The following is a 26,826-nucleotide window of genomic DNA, read 5'->3' as shown; positions in this document are numbered from 1 at the left end:
AATTCCATGTTGTCACTCAGTCTGGACTTTTTCTGAAACTGCTAGAAATACTTTCTTCTTTTCATTTTAAAGCTGTACTCCACAAACTGTACAACAGCCTCAAAAATAAATTTCATGAGCACTTTTAGGCCGTACCATTTGAAACACTTTCAAGCTTGGTTAGCTTTATGCATGTAGGCACTCCTTATTTATATCTCAAAAGAATTATTCCTACACGTGAAGTTACATGTCTGCAAGTGCGTCTATATTTGAAGAATACGGGCGTTATACCTGCAGGGTTTTTTATTTTGAAGCAACTATTCGTGTCTTTTGTAGACAACATTTTAAGTACTGCCAAGTTTCATAAACTCTTGTAAGCAGGGGTCCCTCTTCTCAGCGTAATGAAAACCAACCTTCAGCTCTACCACCTTTCAAAGGTCTGCTCACCCACAGATCTTCTTTCATATATACTTATAGCTGTGAGACGACATTCAGCTCTTGTTGAAATAAAGTCAATTTTGGAACTCCAGCGCAAACCCTGGGGCTAGTGGCATGGACCTGCCGCCGTCCTTGGCAGGTGCTGGCAGAAGCAGGGGCGTCCACACCAAACCCAGCACCTCCCTCGCTTGTCTTCTTCTGCATGGAACCACTTCAACATAAGGGACTGGCAGAAAGACCAAAATTGATATGGGTTTAGCTGTTGTGGAACCATAAACGAATTAACAGTTGTTAATTTATTCCTTCAGCTGTCTTCTAAGGAGTGGTAAAGTCACAGGATGACACTACAGAAGGCACCACAAAAGGGTTCGAAGAAAAGTCCTGCTGCAGTCTTGTGGAAGTTTTTGCCAACATCTTCCAACTCCTTCACCGAATGCCTTTTTCTTTGGAGCGACTTCTTCATCCTCCCCAGCTCCTCCAACCAGTCCTGCTGGGCAGATAATCACATCGAAGTGTTGCATGCATGGAATTTCCTGGCCCAAGCGACTTCGTGCCTGCAGAATTGTTCTCCTATAACGAGTATCTTCCATGTAAGAACAGTTGACGTAACACATAATGGGCTTGTTACACTTTCAAAATGCAGTACGATATATTCACCTAAAACACCTACTTTGTATTCCCCTCAAGAGACTATGGGGACATGGCTTTGCTGTTGATGACCCTGCTTTGCTGGAGATGAAGTAACTTCGTGCTCACCGCCTATCCTCAAACTTCACTGATGTCAGCTTGTAATAAATGATAATACCCTCTGTTCTATGCTGCAGGGAGACCTCTTTAACTGAGCAGCGTGTTGATCTTTCTCAAAATAACCACATAGTAAAAGATGGAGCCAAGAACCCGAGCACAGTATTTTTCAGGGCGCCTCTTAAAAGGTCACCACATTGTCTTGCTTGCTCGATTCTTTCATAGCCCTTTTCGGTTACTTCCTATGACATTAAATCCATCACAGCAAGCTGTTGTTTGATACTCACAAACTGATGTTTCCCAGCTTTCTGTAAGTTCCTGGATTTTGCACATTCCTTTTTATATCTGTAGATATACATGTACATGTATATAGACACATGCACACACAAGCACACTCATATATAGCCACATACACCCCCACACAAACGCAGGCCTGCTTCAGTCACTTGTAGGAGACAGAAAGGCAAACTGTTTTCCTTCTAAAACTTGCAAGAGAAGCCCTTCAAAGTACAATGGAAAAATCTCTCTCAAGCTACCTGCTCCATCGCATAAGAAAATTATTTTGCTAAAGCCTGTGCGGAAAACCTGACGTGATCTTTTGTGTAAGGCCAAAGGTCCAGGACTTTCCATTTTTATTTCCAACACATTCGTTAGTCCTTGTGACTGTGGATTAAGTACCCAGTTATTAGCCTCTAAATGACCCTTCAAAATCCTAGAAAAAGTATCATTATACAATAATTTTCCTTCATTTAACAGGCCATTTTTGTTAAGCCTTTGCATCTTGCCTTTTGAGACTGAGGAACAGTTACAGGTGACTGGCAGAATGGGAAGGAGAACTTAGAGCAACTGAACACAGCCGTACTTTCCTTTAACAGTATACCACAGTATACAAATTATATATTTTTTTAAATTGCCAACAATTCCAACATGTTTTTAAAGAGTAACTGATATTTTACCCTATTTAGTTATCAGTTAACATTTCATATATGATGCTAAAAATAAGCATATTTTAATTACCTTTAAAATGGAAAAGTAAAGAAAGAACAAAAGAGGATGCGTAACTTCTGTGTTTTGCCTTTTGGTTTTGTTGTTGGTTGGTGTTTTTTGGAGTACTAAGCAATGGAACTGACAATCATGATTGAAAAAAAAACTGATGGAAAATGCAAGTATAACCTCTCAAGGGAACCAGAAATGCATTTCTAATTGAAATGTATGTATTGAACATGGCTACCAAGTTAATCCAACTACTGTCTGGGAGAAGAGCACAAATGGCTCTTTTAAGGTCAAACTCCGGCCCATTCTTTGTCTACAAACAACAGAGAGAAAAACAACGTAACGCAAACCTACAAAAGCCTTTTTTACTCTAAACTAGAACAAGCTATGATTCCTATGGGTATGATGAAGAATGTGTCTCTTAAGTCTACGTTCAAACTGTTTCAAAGTTAGCTGAGAGATGAATAATCGTTTAAAAATCTCTAGAATTATAAAATATAACAACTTATAGCACAAAAGCAGCCCTTAAAGAAAAGAGTGGGGAGCATTTCACTTCACTACAAAGTAACAGTTGAGTATGTTTTATGATCACTGTAACAACTAACATGCCCTTGAGACTATGCAATTCTGAATTTCTAATATAATTTGTAGGGGAAAAATTAGGACCAAATGCAGTAACATTTCAAGTATAGTCCCTCCGTATTTTAAAATTTTATGAAGTACAAGGACTATGTTAATATGGAATGAGTCATGTTTTTAAGAGAAGCAGTAATACAGACATTTATTTCAAATCATAACTAAAAACATACTCAACTAATACAAAATAAAAAGAAATCAGAGAAGCTTTTTGTTGGGAAAAAAGTTCAAAACAACAAAAACTTTACACTAATAGAAAAGGCTGAGAGCACTGCTAGTTTCAGTTTGGGAAAGTTACAAGACCAGGCAAAACCGACACCATCTCACTCAACAAATCCATTCCCACGAGTAGAAATGCATCCTAAATCACTATAAACTTTACACATATCAACTCTGAGCTTAAACACCGGTCTATTAAATGAGATACACATTTGGTGTAGATCTTCTGATTTCAGAGTTATATTTGCTTTACTTAGTGCCAAATCTATGCTGCATTACACTTCAGTCCATGATGTCGTCAAGAGTCAACAGAACCACGTACAAGGTTCCAAAGTAAAGCAGTTGCATCCAAGCAAGCCCTTCTGGAGTGTAGTTTTGCCCCAAGGCAAAGACAGCAGTTGCAAAGGTGTAAGAGAAACTATAATTCATTTCCATATTCTTTAGATCCATACCCACATGCAAACCAAATGAACCCAGCTCAGCTCTCAGATGTCAAATTGAGTTTCCAAAGCTGGTGGCTAGAAATAGTATCTTTTTAACCTCTGTACTGAGTGCAATGATCTAGAGATGCTTGAAAAACAAAACTCAGGCTGGCACTTTGCATTTATTTCTTAAGGCTAAGGCTGCAATTACCATTCACACAGTACACCTCAACTGTGACAACACAAGATACCAAAACTGCTGAAGAAAGATTATTTGTTCAAAGCTGAAGCAACAAGTTCCGGTCCTTCTCTTCAGACCTCACGTCTGCCCTCCATCAGGACAACTATCAGAAAGCACAAGTAAACCATAAAGACAGCCTGCAAATAAAAACTTCCAGTGGTCTGTGATACTGAGTAACATTCCAGAGATGGGTTGAGATCACATCAACCAAACCCCTTTCTGTAGGAACCAAGATCTTCATTAGTTTTACGCTGTCAAATGTTCTGAAGCAAAATACATCTGGCACTGTGCAGGCTTTTTATAGGAGAAGCTGTTAGTACCAAAACAAACTGCAGAGAGCACCCATGTGAGGGCAACCGGGGACTCGGCTCAGCTCCAGCTCACCCCAAACAGGCTTTTGGCCAAAAGAGGAAACAAAACCAGTTACCAACAGGATAAGCTGTGTTATTGTCAGGTCACACTTCTTGCCTCAAAACTAACACGCTTGACTACTTTTCACAAGTTAAAATCCAGATACAACTGTAATATTACTGTCAAACAGAATAATGGTCTAGATGTTTCTTATAAAATTAAAGGAATCCACTTGTGTACTAAAAAGTAGTTATTCTAAAACCACTGTTTACAATACAAGACAGCTTACGGTCTATCTGCAGGAAGGCACCACACCACCTGCAGTCAGTTCAAAAGGTACTTACCATTGGCAGTGCATTGATATGCAGAAGTTTTCCTTTCACGTGCCTCTTGCCGCAGAAGGGTGATGCTGACAAGGAAAGAGACAAAATAGGAAACGTTAGTATTTATTATTTTGAAAACAGTGGTGTTAACAGAATAAAATGTTATCAAGTACGGGCCTTCACGGCTCTTGCAGCTGCCCTGTTCGAGGAGCTGAGTGTTTCCCACTGAATTTGCACAGGAGCCTGAGCAGCCGCGATCAGACGCAGAAAACGACGCAGAGCCAGGTTTTGCACATGTCCAGTCACTACTCACCCCACACCAACCGCTCCTGCCGGGAGCTGAAACACAGACCTCGGAACAAATAAGCCCAGTGAATGAACAGTTATACCACCAGACCTCTAGGCAGCCGCACCTATTCAGCAGCAGTGTACACAAACCAAACAACCCGTGGATTCAAATCCTGATGTCTGGATTTTGCCTTAGCTCTCCAGAAAAGGCTTTGGGAAGTTAACCAGGCAAAGGAGGCAGCGCACACTATCTTCTGCCCATGCCAGGTTTCTTCTGGAAGTAAACCTCAGCTACCGATTTCTAAACACACCATCAACATTCCAGCGGTTTCACTTCCAAAATGGTTCCAGTCATTGAAAAGCAGTAAAAGAAAAAAAGAAAACAACTGCTTTCCTCACACGTATTGCACTAAATAACTCCATTCATGTACACACGTGTGCCCATGCACCCAGGTAGTTACCAACCACTGCAGTGACTTCAGTAACTAAAAACAAACAAACAAACAGGTACACAACGGAATTCTTCCTAGTGCAATATTCAAGAGAATTCTTTCTAATCTACCAAAACTGAAACAAAATAAAAAAAAAAAATCAGAATATCCCTGCTTTCTCCTATATTTTAGTATTTTTCTTTATGTATAAGTAATAATTTTGTGCTTCTAACAGTAAAACAGTTAATTATCAGCAAACATGTTTTGATGTCCAGCTCCATGCACAGTAATATCTATTTTTACTTATTAACAACAAACAGTCTTTATTCACACTAATATCCGTGAGTGGTTGCTCTCCATGCAAATACTTGCCAAACTACTTTTTGTGTTAGGAAATATCTAATCATCCACTCAAAGAGCAAGAAGGACAGACGGACAAGGGTGTCTGAAAGCACTATCTGACTATTTTTAGATTAAACTATTTACAAAGCATCTGTACACTGTGTTCAAAAACTTTCAGTATGAGTAAAGAATGACTATGGCTTTCAGGGCTCATGATCAACACAAAGTTTTTGTGTGCAATTTTCAAGCTCAACCAGTAGGAAATGCCTTATTATAAAGGCAGTTTTGGACCCAGCTGAATAAAAAGAGCTGCAGAAGTTGGGCTTACTTTACTCTTAGAAGATCCCACTCCCAAGGCAGATAGAAACGTAACCTTCCCAGTGCAAGCGAGAAGCACTGCAGAGGATGCTGAAGAATGCTGGAATGCTAGGAATTGAAAGAATTTGCAAACACGCTCTTGTTCCCTTGCTTAGTTGTACTGGTGCCACAGAAACTATGTAAATAGGCTGAGGAAAACTCCACTCCTCAAGTGACATGGTTTCCTATGTGGAGCTACTCAGAAAGTTTGTTTTTTCCCCAGCCAGAGCTGCAGACCAGCAGAGAAGAGAAAGCTCTATCACCTGGCTCAGCAGATCCCATAAACAAACAGTACTTGCTTATAACAAGAGTTTTCCTTAAAAATAGAACAGCACACCAACCAGCCGATATTTGCGCTCTTCTTTTGAGAACAGACTAAATCCTTATGCCAGCTGTGTGCAAGAACGGCAGAGAGGGGCTCTGCTGCCCAGTTCAGAGTGCGCCGCTTGGTTTGGGTTATTTCATTTGAGAAGGAACACGGCAAACATAAATAAAAGGATGATTGCACAAACATAAACCATTTCCTTCAATGAAAAAAGGCTTTCCTCAGCGTACACTGCCCAAACTGTCTCCTTCCAACACCCTTTTGCCCTTGTGCAATCTTCTGAGTGCTGTACTTATCATCGAAGCCAGAGAGGGAAACCTTTCCGTCTGATCCGTGGAAGAGGCTTCTTGTCCTTCGCTTTTTATCTAAACAGGGCAGTGACATGGAAAGAAGCTGGAAGCAAAGACTCAAGAGAGCAGAGAATGAGAAAAGAAAGGGTTCACTGACTCTGCTTCCTTCCTCACTCATATTAATTGGTTGTAGGCTCCAGTTTTAAATAAGAGCACTTGAAATAACACATAAATACTTAGAAAACTCAGCAATGTCCTTCTTCAGAATCAAGTATTGAGTACAAATGCCCCATCAGCAGCTTTTTTCTTTCCAAATTTATCCTATTGGATTTTGTCATTTTGACGTGTATCTTGAAACAATGCAGGTAGGTGACAGCTATAATTTATTGATTTTAGACAGTGTCTCACCTTTATATACCAACCTGTTACAGTAATTTAAACAGGTGACCAGATGTAGTAACAGCTACACTATACGACACTTAAAAATAATCCATCAGATGGCCTTGAAGTTGATAAAGCACACCTGAGGGAGGCACAACAGCTTGTGCATTTGGATCCTTCCTCTCCGAGAGGCTGGGGCTTCACCACTAATGCCTTCAGCATTGACTGAATAACGCTCCCCTTGACTTGAAAAGAGAACTGGTTTTGCTGCATAGGTACCAACCTGCTCCCACCAGCTTTGCCCACACCACATTTTTCTCCCCATGAATGACACACCCGATCCCTGTGTTCCCCCTGCCGTGACACTGAGCCCAAACGCTCGGTACAACACCCAACATCATCATCTCGGGAAAAGCATCCGTCCCGCTGCCGTGCACAGCGCAGCAGTAACGCCCCAAGGCACAAACTCCCGAGAGCTGCCTGCACGCAGAGGTGGAGAAAAGGTCTCGGCAAACGGGCTGCACCAGGCAGGCAGTTCCCACCTGCAGAGCCAAAACTAACACGCCAAACCAGCTACCAAAAAAGCAAATACCAATCCACACTGCCACACTGATTGGGCTGCTGTTATCAACTGAGTAATAATCGTGTGGTACGAAGACGAAACCACAGATCAAAACAACTATGGCACCACACACTGACAAATCTGGTTATAAACACATAGCACAGATGTACGGTAATTATTCCTTACCTGTTTCCCAAAATAATCAGTTTAAAACAAGAATTTCTCAAAAGCTACATGCAGAAATGTTTAACCATCATTTATGCTATTTTCTCCTACTCATCCATTACACATGGAATTACACTGGGTTCACGCTACAGCTAAAACAACATGTTCTGTGTGAGCTTTGAATCGCTTCTATTCCTCATGTGAACTTGTGTGCTCCTGTTTTTCTTCTAATCCTCTTAGGATCACACTGTTTATACTGCTTTCTGAGATTTCGGTGCCATTTGAGCTTTAACAACAAATTTAGTCATTAGATGTTGTGCTTTGTGAATTACAAAAGCCTTCTAAGGACACAGTTTCTTTTCTTCTAAATTCTCCTCTAATATCCTGCTTTTATCTGGATTCACTATCTGGAAAGAGTGTCCCAATCAAAACAGAATTAAAAATAGCTAAATCCTGGATATTCCCTTCAGTAACTAGGCTGCAAAAAGCATCAGACAATAGTTTTAAAAGCCTAAATTGAAAACTAATCACTCCATTGAATCCTTCCTTTCATTTGGTTAATAGGCATACACAAAACCAGGGGTGATTCTACCACTGCCGTGCCTGGATCATAAACAGAGAAAATCAAAGTTATTTCTTTTAATCACAGTTCCACAGCGACGTACAGCATTTTTTTTAAACAATTCAGTACTTCTACACTAATATCTGCTTTTCAGACCTAACAGAGATGCTGAACTGAGACAAATAACAACTCAAAAAATTCAAGAGAAACAAATACTTATTGGGGGGGAGGAGGAAGGAATAATCAGGGCCACACACAAAACATAAAAACTGCCACTACCTGCACCCAGTTGGTAGCAATAGGGTTCCTAGCGACAAAATACCACACTGAACCTGCAGCCCCGCTCCCCTCGGGGCGCACAAGGTTAAGAAACCTTGATTTCCTGATCTGTGTTCTGACTTTAGGCCTTTATTTCCTCAGAAATACGGAAAAAACCTGATGCAAGCTAACTTTCTATTTAAAAGAAAAAATGCTTAACATAAATATTCATATCACAGCAGCAATATGCTTTGATGTACCAAACACCTGTATGTCTATGGACGTCTGTGAACCGACTATTAGAACAGGATGTCTAAGGCAATTAAGAATAAGAACTGGGTAAGCAGACAACACTATTCTGGAGAAGAGACCATCCAGATACAGGAACCATTCTTCAAAAGTACACAGAAACAGGATTTACTGCACAGTGAGAAACACGGGAGAAGCCAGACCACAGCAAAAGAACACTGTAGCAGCTATATACAAGTTTAAACACCAATTTCTATAAAAGTCAAAAATGGAAGCAATTACAGAAGATAGCTTATAGCCCACTGAAAGGAAAGGAAGTTAAACTGCTGGAGAGGAAACCATCTTAGCCAGCTCTATTAAAAACACATAACGCACAAGAGTAATCTTGTCAATACCAATTAGCCTGCACCGCTGGGGAAGCAGGGGGGTGAGCTGTGCTGCAGCACGGCCTCGCTTGCAAGGCATTTACATCAAAGTCATTAGTAAGTAACCCAATTCACATAAACTGAAAGTTAAAAGATCCTGGAGAAGGAAGTTAAATCCAGTCTAGACTGGAAAAGAGTATAAACAGCTATTACTCAAAGCACTGAGTGTCACATGAAGGGACTGCGGCCGCTAGAACAGCCACCAAATCCCACCTTCCAGACCACTGCAGCGAGAACGGGGCCCACCTGTGTAAAGTCAAGGTAGTTTACAGTTTGTGTTCATGTTTGTTTCTGAAAATAGTAGACATACTGACTCACTGCTAAGTTTTTGTGGTTTTACTCTAGAACTGAGTTTTAAAATTAAATTCATCATTGCAAGACTCCTTAGCAAAATGACTGAGAATAACAGCCTATCAAACTGGGTCCTCTCAGCAGACCCACTTCAAATTAGAAAGAGAAAAAAAAAAAACACCTTGTTTAAAAATAAGTAAATCTGATGTGTACCATTTAAAGGCCACTGAACCAACTCTTAAATTGGCCTCCAATTTAAAGATATGGAACAAAGCTCAAACTGTTTTCATTGGAAAAATACCTCTTTCCCTCTCCCTGCTAACACTGTTCGCCTTGACTGTGTTTCAGATACTCAGGACAAGATATTCTTCTGCTTTGGGATTAACGGCGGCCTTGCAGAAGAACCAGTCCAGATTATGGCACGCATCAGAAATTGTTACAGTGGGGCAAAAGCACAACTGTGTATGTTTCTTAAAGAGCTTAATTTAGTGAATTCATTGACATTTTTTTCTGAAATGTGCCACGCTTTGGGAACTGTGATACATGTTTTAAGTAGATATCACATTTGGAACTGAGCTCAAACTGTTTAAATAAAGAAATCTCCAAAAATAACAAGAGGATGTGGCAATATTATATTATTTTTTAACCCTAATGAATGTAACCACCATCCAAGCTCTGTGTTTCAATATCGGCATCGCTATCACCTTTTTTCGGCAACCAGAAGTCAAACAGGACATTATTTCAGAGTAAAACCTCCATCTACATTTTTGTTGAGCCCAGCCAACCATTCAGCCGATGCAGTGGGACTCAGGTTCTGCTGCGAGTCGCGGTGTTTGCAGACAGGTTGACGTCAATGGGCTCAAGAAGTCCCGTGGTGGCCACTGACCCTGAACACCGTGTACACCCCGTGTTGTTGAAGTTGTGGCTCTCTCACTATCTGAGAACACACTAGGAAGGCTGGTTGCCTTCTCTCTGCCTTCTGCAGGATATGTGCCCTCCCAGCAAGGCATCCTGTTTAAAAACAGATGTGTAAAAAAATGTTCTAAAATCCACCTTACTTGTAATACAGGTTATATAGAAGTCATAGCGCAGACTGAAGAACTGCGATCCAAGAACCCTTTTAACATTGCCCTCAAAATTGTGAGTTATTTTTAATACTCGAAAGCACTTAAAAAAAATCCATAGGTATGAAAACATTTTGTTGAAAACTTAAGAGTCAGACCATAGGTCAAAAGTAAAGTTTGTGGTGGAACTCCAGCTCATATAACCCAGATGTTCCTCAGATGCAGCTCCCCTAAAATAAGGTGTTCATAATGCATTCCAGATTCTTCCTAAAATTAGTATTATTATTTTGTGCAAAGCCAGAGAAAAACGTAAGCCTCTCACGCTGCCAGAAGAGGTAACGCTGACTGCCCTAACATCAGCCATTAAACATATCAAGGAATCATTTATTTATTTATTTATTTAAATACTGCTCATCAAAAGCTGCTGCACTTTTGCTTTCAGTCCTCTCATTTCCCCAGGAATTTTTCAAAACTGAGTGACAGTGCATAGAGCACGTGAGCAGTAGCACGACCCTTCTATAAAAATTCAGTGCCTTGGTCATATTTTCACATAAATTACCTACAGATTAAGTTCTTTTTTTACAGGTAAAGCCTGTGATTAAGAGGCAGTTTAAGTTCCCTAAGACTAAGCAACACACTAGGAATTTTCCCCTTTTTCAAACTTCTACACCCTACCACCAATAGACAGTATCATCTTTCCTACAAATCCTGCTGCATCTGCCTCTCCCAGGCTCTCATCGTTTCTCCAATGGGGAATTTTGCAGTATTATACGAGGGCTCTGGCTCACAAGGAGTTAAAACCTACCCGGAGAGGGCTGCTGTTGTTCATGCACTGGCTGTCCAGCCATCCCTGCTAAAAGGACAACTCATTCTAACACAGCAGCTACTGGACTGTGACAAATTGCAGATGAGGGTATAGGAAAAGAGACTGTGGCACTCTCATTAACGTGGAAAGCTTTCCTGCTCCACAAGCAGGTAAAGCTACCCCTGTAGCAGTGGCAAAAAAACCTGGAGGCCAGCAGGACAACACACTCATTCCCAAATAAGCCACCTGAAGGCTTTGGTTTAGTTTTATTCTCAAGTCACATCCCAGCCAACACCTACCTGCCACTGCATAGGGAGACCTCAGTACCCACCTCCCCACTCCTGGGTGGGCGCTCTCGCCACTTCCTTTCCCCTAAAAATACGAATTAATTGTTTTCTACCCCTCAGCTCCTGAAGCACCTTCCCTGCAGGGACAGAAAAGAACAGACACAGCTCAAGAGAGAAAGAGGGAAGACAACGCTGAAGGGAAGAAATGCAGGAGCAGCACTGCCCTATAGCTCCATCATCAACAGACACCTCGGTTTCCAAGGGATGTCTGCTGAGTTGGATGATGACGGGTATCCCAGCACAGAAATCTCACGGCAAACATAGAACGATGTAGTAGGTAATGTGAGTCAAACCAGAAATAACACAGACACTAACTGCATTAAAAAATATTCTGTTGTCTTTTCAAACCATTTAGATACCAAAGCTGAGTAACTACATTTCTCTGACACACTGATTGAATAGGGAAATACTTGCACCGGTATTATAGGTGGAGGAAGAGACACCAAAATCTGTTCCACAGAATAAGCAGCCTACAGCACAGATAAATATAGCAAAATATTTACTTTAGCAGTATGGCCAAGGAGAATAGCGTTTATTAAATAAATGGATTAAAGTCATTAATCAACAGCAGCATTAGACTAATCTAATCACGCCACTTGTTCTTCACCTATTTTTTTAACAAGCAGACCTAAGCATGATCAAGGAAAACAAATATATTTGATTCATCAATGACAGCATGTTCAAAGGATTTGATGAGTAGCAGGAAATGAAGCCATAGTAGAAAGGCCTCATATAAAGACTGTCACTGGGCTTTGATTAACTCATAACCACCTAACAGTGCCCTTATTCAAGTCTGCCATAAACTGTAAAGTGGGGCTTATCCACATGTATACAGTAAAACTGTTAAATGATGTACCTCCCACCCTAGGGTGGTCTATTTTGAAATAAATAAAAGCTTTTTCCAAAAATGCTGTTCATTATGCTAATTAATATTTCAATTATGTTGGGTTTTCCTACTGCAGGAAAATGTTTCTCCTTATTGCAAATGGGTGCAAAAAACGCAAGCAAACCTCATCTGTTACCAAAATGAGTGGTCATTATTTTTGTTTCATTGCAAATATTTTCTGTTGAGTTTCCTACAGCCACTGCATATGTATAGCTCAATGTACAGACTCTTTAAACTAATGCGTTACATGTACAGAACAACACATATTGGGCGTTTATTCCAGAAACAAGTGGAAGCGCTTTAGACAACCTATTACGCCGCTTTGCAAACAGCTTCTGTCAGTTCTCCTGCACCTGGCATTCTGCTTCATGCAAGATACAAAGATTTTATCCAAACAACATGGTAAGAGACCTGAATGAGACCCAAAGAGTGGCCACGTCAGATCCAGCCAAAGGGCTCCCCGGCCCATCACCCTCTCCAGCAGTGACTGAAAGGCAGATGCCCAAAGGAAGAGTGAAAACAGCACCAACGTGATCTAAAACCCTAAATAACCTCCTCGCCTCCAGCTGTTTTCAACTCAGATGACTTTTCAGAGTGCAATTTTGTTTTGGTTTCTGTGTATTTAGTAACCTCAAAGGAATTACTTTCCATCAACTTGTTCAGTCACATCACCATTTAGCATCTGCCTCTTCTGGTAAGCAGTTTTACAGGCCTGCTCCCTGCTCAGAAAAAATAATATCTTGTGTCTTTCTTTACAGTTTTATCTATCTGCCTCTTATTAGCTTGCCATTCCTGGAAAAGAAAAGGAACCTCTGACTTCTCGTCACCCTCGCCATGGCTCTCCTGCCCCCACAGACTTCAATACGCCCGCTCCCATGTCGTACCTCTTCCCTTACCAGTCGCTGAACAAAACAGCTACCTGGTCTCTGAACTACATTTTGGTACAACAACCGCACACTTTGCATGGGATTAACTCAAGTGGCCCATGGTGGTTCCAATCCTCCTGCCCTTTCTGATCTTTCTAGTGTTACCATTTTGATACGGTGGTCAGTAATATAGATACATTTCTGTGGACAACTCGTATACCACCAAAAAAAAACAAAGCATTTAACACATTCTTCTTCAAGGTGTTCATCTAGGAATGTGAAAAGGAGAACTGAGCATCTAACATGGTAAATGTTAAAAATAACACCATTAAATTTCAAGACTATTTTTGAAAGAGCATCAGCCAATGTGCTCATCAGCATAAGCTCCCACCTACAACAGAACTCAGTTTCTTACATATTGTTTTTTAATTCAGGAAGCTATTAACTTCTAAATCTTATCTCCACAGTAATCTGACTAATACTCTTCTCAGTGTCTCACCTTTTCACTCTTCTTTTCTCTTCTTCCATAGAGATCTCTGTAAACAGGGTTAATAGCATCTTTTTTTCTCTGTAATGGGTATGTCCTAATAGTAACTGTAAAGGATGTGTCAATGCTATCAAGAATTACTTGAATGTAAGCTTTTTTTAGGCTTTTCTGAAGAACTGACACTAAATTCACAGTCTCCAAAAGTATCCCAGAAAAAAATGAGTTTTGTCAAGCATGTTATTTATCATTTTCAAAATCAGTACAAAAATAAAACTAGTTACTACCCTCTGCATTAAATGTTCTTCTAATCTCAGTGAGAGTCTACCTGCTAACTTGGAAAGCTGGTAATGGATCAGGTCTCAGGTACATTTAAATAACATTTCTGACCAGGAGAAAAGACGCAACAATTAAACAGGAGCAAAAGTCAAGGGCAATAAAATACGGAAGTTTTAGAGAAATCTCCTGAAGACAGTGTAGCTGGAAACACATTTTAAATAACTAGAAAAACTTCCCACAAACAAAATCAGGCAGCTGAAGAAGAGTCACAAGAAACAGCCTGTGCTATGGGGCTCCTGTTATTTTAAACAAGAGTAGTAAGGACTCTGGAAGGAGTAATTCTGCCTAAGGAGACATCTAGTACACAGCGTTTGATCTTACAGAGCTTTTCCCTTTCTTTATTTTTTTATTCTTATCTTGATTGTTTCACACCAGGAATTTGAAATTGGCCGCACTGTGCACTTGTAACTCTCACTGTTCAAACCAGAATAGGCTAAAGATAGGATTTCACCGTTTGGGAATTTCATTTACGGAAATGTGCCTCTGCGGCTGCCCGCCGAATTCTCCACCACTGATGTCAGGACTTTGTGAAAAGGGTGAGTTTGAGGCTTTTTTTAAAGAAAAAGAAGCCAATTCGTATTTATCAATGCGCTCTACTAGACTGATCAGAGAAAGTAACAAAGACTCAAGTCCGTTAGTCTTGGTCTTTGGGAAAAAAACTTCTTTAAACATCCAACTTGTGAAAGACAGAAAATTTACCCACACTTTAAGATATGCTAGATAGCAACCATCACTGAAATTATTTGCTCTTTATATGTTTTTTGCTGCTCTTATACAGATTTAATAAAGCATCCACAGATTAGCCTGGGTTTATTTTTTAAAAAGAGAGTCATGAATGTCTATAAATTAAAGGCAGCTATGCCTCTATTTTCAGTTTGAATACACAAATACGTAGTTCTTTTTATTGATGACGAACAAGCTGCAGTCCTGTACATTTTGCTGCTTTCCTCTGTGGTCATGCTAACACACGCTCTTTAACCAAGGAAACGACTGACAAATGCTCGGGTGAGGAATATCAAACAAACACGTTTGTCAAAAATACTCCACCCAGCAGAAGTATTTCCCCTCAGTGTCAGCGATGTCAAATATTGGGGTCTGGTTCGTCTCCAAACAGAAGAGACTGTAGATGTTATTTTAGTCACACCTAGTCAAGGGTTTTCTTCCCTTCTTTTTTTAAGCATGCTTTTTGAGCGTGCTTTTTCGCCATGCTTTTCAAACTCAGCAGCAGACTTTAAAATGGACCAATGTGATGTATTTAGCACTATCTAATAGATACGCAGAACTTATATAGCCCTGTGTAATAAATGCATATGAACTTGATAAATGCAATATAAATGCAATGAACTTGACAGCCCAATAATGATGTATCTTGCATCAGCCCACAAGTAACAATCTAGGTTTACAAGCTACTGCACTTTTAGAAGACTGTTTACCAGATCAGATAAAAACAAGGTTCAATATATATATATATATATATATATATTGTTGCATGACACTGTAGAGCCTCAATCATTTAATCAGACTTTTTCTTCTGTCTTATCATACTTAACACTGCCTAAGGAACAAGAAAAATCTTGGAATTACAAAAACATCTCAAACACGAGCACTTCTGACCCATTTAACACTAGCAATTTATTTTACACTAACTTTACCCAGAACAGAGGCATACTGCCACTAGACCGATTTTGCCACCTTTTCAGAGAAGTCCCATTTGACCCTCTGGACTGTACCCGTGGCAGGTGGTTGTGCACACCACACACCCTGACTCTCCCCCTTCCACAAAAATGAAAAGGATGCTGTTTTGCGAGAGACTTTTGCAGACTGAACGAGCCAAGTTTAAGAGCAACTAGTGCTATTTGTTCTTTTGTCAAGTTAAGATATTTTCCTTGTGGCATTTTTAACTAAATAATTGTTAATGCAATGATTCAGAATACGTTACTAGTTTTATATTTTTCTTCCTAATAAATTCTCCTGTGAAGTATTACAGTAAAAATAAACAAATGAATGTAGTTACATATTCAAGCCTGCATATGAAGAGTTAATTTTTACTACTTCAGTATGTAAAGAGTTTACTACAAAACTCTTAAGTGACTGGGACAATTGCCAGTCCTCAAAAATGACACATGCCAAACACTCTTACCAAATTTTGAAGCTACTGGCCCCACGGACCAGCCACAGACCACCACAGGGCAAAGATGAGTGTGGCTGAAGGCAACCAGCCACGGTGAAGTGCAGAGATTTCACTCCACAGAAGCAACAATAGCACTAAGTGTTAGTAATACACGTATGAAAGTGATGTACAAAGCCTCCCATCACCGCATAAAATTCTGCTGTTCCAGCACACACTATATAGCCACAAGCAGTAAGATAAGAAAACGGATGTGAATTCTAGCAACATGGCACAATGAAACTCAGTAAATGCACATATATGATGGTAAACATAAGTAGAGGTTTATTTCTTGGCTTGCAGTTTCAGCTTCAGGATTCAGCTTTTCGCTTTTGTTAGCACATAATATCATTGCAAATAGGGGAATTTGATTTCACATGTAAATCTCCATATAAAAATCTCTCAGGTGATATATTTTAGGAAGAGAGATGTATTTGCAAAATATTAAAGGCAACATTTGCATTTCTTTTGACTAACAAACCAGAAAGATGCAACTGAGGATCCAAATAGCCTGTTCATCCTTAGTTACTAGAAGGCTTGGCCTGGTGAGGTCATTTCACCAGCCATATCTGAGGCACTCCACCCAAACCCTCCTGTGGGCTTTTTTGTCTTTTCAATTAACCATTTCTCACTGCTAACTATGAACTAATAATGATATAAATCAAGTTGAAAGGGGAGGCATTTCCTAGGCCTCCCAACAGATAGCTCCAGCGCTGCCCCTACCATTGCCCCACCAGCTGCATAAAATCACCAAGATTTGCATGGATTTCCCTATGGCTACTCACAATTTGGATGTACACAGGAGTGCTACCAATACACTCCTCACCAAGGAAAGGTACGGGCGCTGCCTGAGATAAGCAGCTGCGTTATTCATGGGGAGAGAGACCCAAAAAGGCAGAACTGAGAAACAGTGATGCAGTGAACTTAAAAATTCTTGTAACAATACAGAACATCGTCACCTTTTATGCTATCAGTATTAATTATGTTTAGAATTAACAAAGATTAAAATACAAACCCTACAGATACCACACAATAAATTTAGAAACCCACTGTTTATTGTTTCAACGAACTAGACCAAAACAAAAATAAACAATGGTTCCTACAGAGAACTGGAGCAGCACAGGCCGGCTCCGCGGTCGGGCTGCAGCTCCTGCCCCCACCACCGCCTCACCGGGAACCGCGGCACGAGGGGAACAGAAGAGGGAACACCACAGAAGCACTTCTGTTTCTTTTTTTAGAGAGTCATTTTTCATCTTTGCCAAAAATTCCTATTAAAAAAAAAAAAGCAGCTTCCGTTGCTCTTAATTGAAATTCTTCGCTCTGTGTTGACAACAACAAAACCCCACTGCAGCATCTTTGGTATGTGCACTGACTATTACTCTCCTAAGAAAGCAAAGCTTTTGCAATGATATAGTTTGTCTTGGATCATATAATTTTAAGGTTGAGATTGAAAGACATTGGTTGATATCAACTAGATACAAAAGGGAGAAATCCAGAAATCTCACAGATGCCCTAAAACACCTGGCTGAGTTGGACAGAGGGTGCACGTGCTCTGACACATTTCTGGTGGAAGCTCCTTGATGGAAAGGCTGCATTGAGTCACACCGGAGATCCTTCAAGCATAGATCCTTCAGAGCTCAGGAACACAACAGCACTTCGCAGGAAACGACACATCACTAGTGTCATTTTCCACAGAGTAACTTACAGATTGCTAGAGACAAGCAGGCAAAAATAATTCACTACCCTCTCTCTGATGTCTTTGAAAAGCAATGATGGTCAGAGTACAACCCAATATCAAACTATTTACAGGTGCAGAAGTTAAAATTGGTATTTCAGACTGACCCAAAACCACACACGGAGGCACTGCATTCAGGAAAGCCCTACTTGGTGCTGTCGGCAATGCTTTACACACTGGGACCGCTGACCCGCGCTAGTCCAAGGCTGCGGCGTAGGCCTGGCAGAGCTCAGCCCCAGGGCAGCAGGAGCAGCACCACTGGGGCTGGGCTGTTCTCTGAAGACGTACCACCCGTTAAAGTTGAGTTTAAGTTTTCATTACAAATTCAATTTCAAATTTTGGCAACCTATACCTAAATCTGCTTTAAGCCACTATAATAATTTTAGACAAATGAAATATTCCAGTAATACATTAAGTTTAAAGCAAGCTAAACCACTGATGGAACTACTGGAAATCATAGGCATAGCATTCAAAAACAGCATTTATTAGAAGTGTTAAGTGGAAAGCGTTTACAGTGGCACAGAAATTATTTTTAATACCCCAACCAGTTTGTATTCAACTAGATTCAGTACTTTGTACATTCAAGGATGAGAAGTTTATCCACCAATTATTAGGGGTCAAACCCCCCAAATTCTGAAATCTGAAGAACAAAATAATTTCACTACTTACAAAACAGTATTTTTATCCTAGTTTTAAATGCAAGAGTTTTCATAAATAGTCGCTCTTTACTAGTATACCGCAACCATAAAAACAAGTTAATATTTTGTGCATTAGATACCCACTTTCACCTAAATACAGTTTGACACAGTAAATAAGAAACACACTATTATCAGTTTGCAACTTCATAAAAAGTCATGAAAACTTAGCCTTCATTTATACAGATTGTTTAAGTTATGTGCTTTAACAAAAGCAAAGTTGTAAATCTGCCTGATTAGCCAAAGAAACACCAGTTTTACTACAACAACTCAACACTAGTAACAAATCAAACATTTTAATAGATTGCAGCACAGTTATTTTCTTGACAAAATTTGATTTCTCTAAATCCAAAGCAAAATTACAATCAATTACTTGAAACAAGGGCTTCTGCATGTTGATTAAATTGTTTTCACTTTGATCCACCCTGGGCCTAGCAGACATTTCTTGTGGTATTAAGCACTGAAAGATAAACATTAAGGCTTGAAAGAACTCCTTAAAGAAACATCTACAATAATCCTCGATACTCAAAGGGCGGTCCAATACTTGCAAAAGAAAAAGACCTTAAGTAGGGTCAGGAAGGCACACTGCAATAGGTTGTTGCTCTATTTCTGGATACAAGTCATTGAAAACTGATCCAAGGAAAACCCTGGCAGGACATTCCCACATCTTGAGGTGGTCAGGGCTCCTTCAGAGGGGAAACAGCGAGCGGAACACAAATCATTAAGGAAGTTTAGCTACTCTGTTTTAACAGCCAAGCGACAGATTAGGGGCTCTAAGATGCTGATTTTATAGAAAACTGTAACTTTTATGCTGCTGAACAAAATATAAATTATATAGTGATGGCATCTATTACAATTATTTGTACTGTGATGGCACCAGGCTCACAACTGTGAACAAAAGCCTGGATGTGCTAAGCAAAGATAGTAATAAAGTATAGCTGTAGTTTAAGGATAAAGGCAAATTCTGCAGAGAGATGTAACCCAAGGAGCACAGAGCTGCCCCAGTGCAGTGAAAGGGGCAGCAGGAGGGGCAAGGGGAGCTGGGATTGACATTGAAAAAGAGGGAGATTCGTAATATCCTCTGTGTTCATCTTCACACCTGTGGAAATCAAATCAGCACTTGGAAGAAAAAGTGCAGGCACTGAACAACGCACAGCACCAACATATTGCATTCTACAGTTCTCAGGTGTTGGAATTGTTCCTTTCTCCTGTCCTGATAAAGTACTGCTTTCTAAATGAGTTTTAATATGTATCAGATTGACAAATATCCACAATTTATAAGCCTTACCTATTTTGCAATAGTAAATTTTTGCAGCCTTATTTCTACTGATTATATGAACGCACCACGGATCACAACATTAGAAATACAGAGGTCAATATATAGGCATCACCAATAATTAAAAGATGCAGTCATCTTCTTCAGGTTTTTTCTAAGTTCAGCTTTGTCATGTAATTCTAATCCAGCAAACATTCAGTAGTTAAATAAAACACAAAATTGTATCAGGACTATAGTAATTACATTGAGAAAGGAGAATAAGAGGGCACTTGCCACACAAAATCACCTGTCTTAATCGCACCCGCAATTCTTTTGTATTCGGTAAGGATTCCAAACTAATCTTTTTTACTTGACATTTGTAATTCATATGCAGCAGTGCCACACTTGCACCTGCTCCTGCAGGCAAGAACTCCCCAAAAGTTCACTTTAGTTATCATAAAATCTCAACTCATCAACAATTAACTTGTGCATCTCATCCAGAAGTCTCTTTGCAGTTCCTCCTCTGTATCCCTCCCGGAACATCAGTAAGAAACATCAATGACTAGATCAAGGGGACTCATTTTCTGTACAATGTCAGAAAAACAATTACGCTGCTGCCATTTGCATGCTGGCAAATAAGGAACCAATAATAATATAAAATATACACATTACAAGAAACCTCACAAACACCCTTCTGAATTTAGGTTTCACTCTCTTACATACTTCAAAATGTAAAGGACCCTGGAAGAGCAATACAACCCATAAGATGCTAGCTGCAGAAATCAACACTTTATTGGTTTGTTGTTGTTGTTTCGGTTTGGCTGGGGTTTTGTTGTTGTTTGCGTGTTTTGTTTCGTTTGTTTTTTAGTATAGTAAATTGTATGGTACCAAACACCGAGATAAACCAAGTGGATCTTCATACAAGAAACAAAAGAGGTTATAAATCAAGCATTTCTAAATCTCTTATATCTTCAAATAGGGAATGCAATGAAAAGAATCAATGCTAGAGAAATTATTTTCTAGTAGGCATTCTAACGATTTATCTCTGGGTGTCCCCCCACCTTTCGTAATTTTTAAAGAGCAGTCTGAAAATTCACTTTGCGTTAAGTATCACTGGTTGGGGATGCCAAAAGGGTAGGTACAACCCTTTTGCTAGTTTTGGAAGGATTTTACTTATAGTAACTTTAAAAATCTCCAAGATGGTAGCACCAAACTCTTAGATCATTCCTGGCTTGGAGACATCGGGGATTCACATTCTGCCAAGTCATTCCCTCTGTGAAGCAACTGAGCTCAGACACTGGAGTCCTCAGCAGAATGTGCATAAAAGGATCCGGCAGGACAGGACTGGCATCTAATTGCCACTCTGGCTCCATCGACTTGTCGGATTCACTTTTATTCAGTTCAGTGCCCGAGAAATTTCCAAACAAGGCAGAATGAATCTGCCAAACCCTGATGTACATGCACACCACAAGGACACTAACTGGACTGTCTCTAAGAATGGGATACCACTTGGGACAGCTAAGAAAACAACTCATTAGAGCACCAGGATAAAATCCTTCTCTCCTAGAACACTGCTGTGTCATGCAATAGAAAATGCTATTAAACAAAAATGTTTGACTGCAAACAAACATGGATAATTTAATGAAAAAAAAAATATCTTGCAGTTCAGAGACAACATAAATTACCACATACAGACAACTTGTATGCTAAAAGGGCAGAGGGCTTGCTGCCCCACAAAAATAAAGCAGCAAATGCAGAAAGATGGTTACTGACTAAATTTGTATTGCAAAAATCAAAGATAAAGTAATCCCAAATTGAGGATGTAATTGCCAAAAGGAAGAAGCAAGCAACACAGAAAAAAATAATCAAGACCGGAGAAAAAGATTAAAGACACCTGCTATCACAAGAATAGAAATGAGATCTCTAGAAGCCCTGAAGGACTCCTTATTGGGAAAAAAAAAAAAAAAAAAAAAAAAAAAAACAACAAGGAAAGCTACAAAAACACCCAAGAAAGCGATCATTACTGATTTGATCATTTTGGCACACAAACAGAGATGTGCTAGAGATGGTAGAGAATGCCAACGGGAACAAAAAGGGAGATGTCCTGTATTCATCCTGCCTGTGCCACACCAGATGCATTAATAAATGCATTCCCCATCCTGCATCCAAACCCCTGCAACGTGCTGGTCCTGCGGCAGCTCCATCACTCGTGTTTCACTGCTACACTGCTCCAGGGAAACAAAGTCACAGCAGGTAAACACCTCTGTGAGACTGATGCATCAGCTTCTGAAAGATTTGCAGTGACTGCACCACTGATAGCTCCAGCCCCAAGTCAGCAGCACTTCTTTATTCAGAGCAGAAATGTACCATGTCAGAACAAAGCCCAGGTTTCACCGGGCTTTTCCACTCTGACCAGAGCTGTTTATTCCATCCTCCCGCTCGCCCATTCACGCTGCACTTTCCTTCAGTTGCCTCTCTGAAACATTACATTCCCAAAACACCGGCTGATCAAACACACCAAATGTGCCACTGACTTCCACAAATTAAATAGGTATCTCTGAGACCAAACAGTTTCTCTAAGAGTTTTACTTACAGACCTTAAAATTCCCATAGAAAAAAGATCCTGTTTGATGTTTGAATGCTCTACTGTAGGTATCTGAGATACAGGGTAAATATCGTTTTAAAACAAGCAGAAATTCCATATGTTCCTACGTGTTCGCAAGATGATCTAAACCAGTGAGAAATTCTAAGGAGATGACTTTAATTTTGTTCATTCACCCCCTGCATCTATAATTCCAGCTCCCTGAGTCCATGCAGGAAAACCAGAAGAGCGGCTGGGTAGGGATTGAGAGAACGCACATTATTTAATAACCAGAAACTACATATGAGACACATTTCTAGTTTTATTTTTAGCACAATGTATCTGTTGGTCAAGACCGTATTTGAACACTGAGAGGAATGTAATGGGAAATTTACTTTAAGCATGCAGTTCTAGCAGGTCATAAAGATTGTATCATTATCCTCCTTGGACAGTAATTGGCAATAAGAATACATGTTCTTCTCTTAGTTTTTGTTTCATTGATGAGTTGTGAGGAAAGAGGAATGATGTTCATCCAACATGTTGTTTATTTAATATTCAGCTTTCCTTAACTCTTCTTCTTATGCAAAGTGCAAATGCTGATGATCAATTATTTTTGCAATCGTAATTCAAGCTGAAATTTTACACTTTGTAAACACATTATCATGACCACCACAATATCCATTTGAAAAATTCTAGTTGCGGCAACCCATACAAATGAACACACTGCATTAGATTTACAGTAAAACTCTGTTCTAACTAGACGTACAAGGTTTTTTCCATAACAGTAAAATGAATTAAGTGCAAATATACGCCGAGCATTTTCCTATGCAGTGTACATATGCACACATCAATACACAAAAACATTCATGCACTTGCTTTAAATATTAAATAAAAAGTATTTATACTCATCTCTAACAAGAAGTTATTTCGAATATTAGATTTTATGTTTTTAAAATTAAATTTTCAGATAAGATAGAGAAGTCAAAGGAGAGCTGCTGTCATTTTTGTAGGAACATTTCCTGTGAACTTTATGAGGTTGACAACAAGAACCTGGTTTTCCCAAAGCAACTGGTAGATATTTCAGAGCAATCTACTACAGAACACCCTCACACTCAGTGGGTGGCTTAATACATCCCAAAATGTAAGTCTATAATTAAATAAAAATTTGCAAAATTCAGTATAGACTTCTTATGAGAACACCTAATGCACATGCAATTGGGGTGTAACACATATACTGAGCTGCATTTCACTGGTAAACCATAACTTTTCAAATCAATGTTTCACAAAAATGCTTCGTAAATAGTTTGACATTTAACACTGCAAATAATAGTACAAGACTAAACAGGGAAAAAGTGGGTCTGCTACTGAAGGAGGTGGATGCTTTAGCGACAGCAGATGGAGATAAGGCTGAGGGTCATATCAGGGATCATTTGGTAGAACCTGACCCATGGACCAGATGGGCTGTGTGCCCAAGGGTGCAGAGGGCCAATGATACAGCAAGGCCACTGTCATGTTAGAAGGCTCCTGGAGATTGAGGGGTCCTCGATGACCACAGAAAGGCAGATCTTGTGCCATCTTCAAAAAACAAGGGAGAACAGCAGAGACTATTGCCCCCATATAACAAGTCTCGACATCACCTGCCACAATATTCACATATCCAGGCTGGGGTGGTGCCATCTGGATGAGAGACCACCAGATGAGTAGAAACCTGGTTGGACGGTTGGTTTCCACGGGCAGTTGTTAACGTGTTCTTCAGTTATCGACCCAGAGGCCAGTGACGTGGGTTACTACAGTCACCTGGCCCATCCAACATCTATATCAATGACCTGGAGAAGGACAGCGAGTGCACTCTGCCCAGTCTGTAGATGACACCAGTTGGGGGAAACTGGTCACTACACTTGAGGGCAGTGACCAGGAACCCACGGCAATCCAGCAAGGACAAGCCCAGAGAGCTGCTCTGGGGCGAAGAGCCCTCACAGCACCATCGTGCTCGCTGGCCACCTTATCTCACAGAGGTTTAGTCTGTCTATTTGCTGCCTATGGAGTCTTTGACTTTGAAACCTTAATAACAGTATTTCAGCAGTTCTTTTAGAAAATAAAGTAGCCCTGGTAGAAAGCAGGATGTCAGCACATCCTGCTAGTTGCAGATTTTTTGTTTCCAAAATGTACACTCTGTCTTCAGAGCCAGTGCAGGGCCTTCAGAAAAATAACTTAAAATTGTGATTCCTCGGCCTATGTTTAAGCCACGATTGGCACTTTAAGAGGCACATTCTACAGTAATGCAAAAGTAAACACTACGTGCATGAAAAAGTGCCACATGGTGAATGCAATGAGCATCTATGCTCATTTGCCAAAGGAGTTCATTTAATTTTTATTTAACTCTGATTCCTTACCACGCACGTTAAAAATCAAGCACTTGCAAAGTCCCATAACTGTAAGCCACTATTTGAATTTTCATTAATACAGTACTTAACATGCAAAAACAAATTAATTTATTTCCACATGCAAAGATCTGAATGTGTCAGAGAGACAGCGCACACTTGGAACGCAGCAAACTGTTACAAATTTACTGAAAAAATTGTATACTGGGCATATGTAATAGGCAATTTGTGAACACATAATTGCTGTTTCTAACCCAAACCAAAGCAAATCTATCCAAGTAACATGTTCATATAAACACATTATTTTATATACATGTATATATGCACACACTTAAATATTTTATATAGAAGCACATTTTGAAAGCATGAAAAACAAAGCATACTGAGGACATAAAGAGTCCGGCCTCATTTCCCCTAGGTGCAAGGCAAGCTAAGCTCGTGTGCCCACACTGCAACCAACGTCCCCCCGAGTTATCTTCTGCCGGGAAACAGAACAGCAGCTGCACAAAGAGAAAGTTCGAGGTTAAACCGTGAGCATCCGGAGGGAAGGAAAAGAGGCCAGAAACTTTAACGTGAACGTCTTCCCAAGCCTGAACAGCAGCCCCACCTTCAACCCATCCCAACGTGCTAATATTCCGAGATATGTTATAACGTTCATCATACGAGCATATTGAACTGACATATTTCAATTGTACGAGCACAAGGCTTCTAACAAGTACATAGTTGTTAAAATGCATTCTCTTAAAAACTAAGGTTTAAGCCACAACTTTAGGTTAAAGTAATTTAGTCTGGTGGGGATGTTTACAACGTTCTTTTGAAATACCTGCAAAATTCGTCTCTTTTCTCTTTAGCTATATATCTGCCTAGTGTAAAATTTCTTCCCACAGTAAAACTATCTCCTAACGTAAGAAATTAAAAGATATCGTAAACATTCACAAATTAAGGTTTCAAAAAATAACCTATGACATGTACCTGAGCAATACTTGGCAGACAACAACATACCTTCATATAATTATCACTTTGGAAGAAAAAAGGTTAACTAAAGCATATATTTGGGATCTTAACTGAAAAGCTGACATAGACCATCATTCAATTTCCATTGCTCTTCAACAGAAATCCTCTTAACTAAACCTGCACCACCAGAACGTCTACTTAAATAATCACGAAGAAAGGCAAGACCGTTTTACTTCTTGAAGTCTCAGTGTACATTCCAGGGCTCCTTATACTTTAAGCAAATAGCAATAAAAAAGAAAAAAGGTATTCTTATTATGAAAATGTTTTTGTAGGCTTAGAGACTGTGATTGTACATCTTCAAAATGCTCAAGTACATACACACACAAGATGAAAAACGTCAGTGCCACTCATTAAAAAACCCACATTTTTTAACTGGTCTATAGGCCTTTAAATAGACTATAGATTTAACTAGGTTATATCTAAATTGCGTGATTCTTTCTGCGTAGCACTTCTAAAACATGGCCTATTCCATCCATCCGTACAACTGACGTTCTGATCCAGACTTTCATTATCTCATGCCTCAGCCTATGCCAGCCCTGGCAAAAGCAAGTTTTTACCCCTCTCGGATCCACTTAGGATCCCTCTGAAAAGATCATTATCTTTTGTCTTGCCACGTCTCTCTGTACTCCTTCACCAGCTTCCCTTTCTAATACCTCAAACGTAACACACTTACCAGGCTTCTCTTTTAATAGCCAAGAAGGGTCTTTGCTCTTTGCTTATCACAGATCCGGTACCAAAGAGCTAACATCAGCTACCTCCAGACGGCTAATGATGCACTTGATATATTTTCAAATGAGCATCAGCATGCTTTCTCACATAGTGCTCATTACGAGAGGTGCTCCCCAATTCACAAGCCTCCTTTGAATCCCTTTTTAAAAGTCTCCTCTTCCATGTTAGCTACAAAAACTGTGTGTTCAGTAGCTCCAGGTGAATTT

General features: G+C 39.8%; 1 protein-coding gene across 2 annotated transcripts in view; it reads right to left on the bottom strand.

Moving 5' to 3' along the window:
• The window catches only part of TBL1XR1 (TBL1X/Y related 1), a 114,799-nt gene that overhangs the window by 60,666 nt on the left and 27,307 nt on the right, over nucleotides 1–26,826 (bottom strand). For both annotated transcript variants that reach the window (XM_082055235.1, XM_082055236.1), the window contains exon 2: nucleotides 4,368–4,432. The gene's annotated coding sequence lies outside the window, so the exon portion shown is untranslated. The remainder of the gene's footprint in view (nucleotides 1–4,367; nucleotides 4,433–26,826) is intronic.

This window comes from Streptopelia decaocto (genome assembly GCF_964273445.1).
Source record: "Streptopelia decaocto genome assembly, chromosome: 6".
In the NCBI taxonomy this organism is placed as follows: Eukaryota; Metazoa; Chordata; class Aves; order Columbiformes; family Columbidae; genus Streptopelia; species Streptopelia decaocto.
Note: the sequence above shows the minus strand (reverse complement) of the source record. Positions and strands in the feature narration are given on the sequence as shown.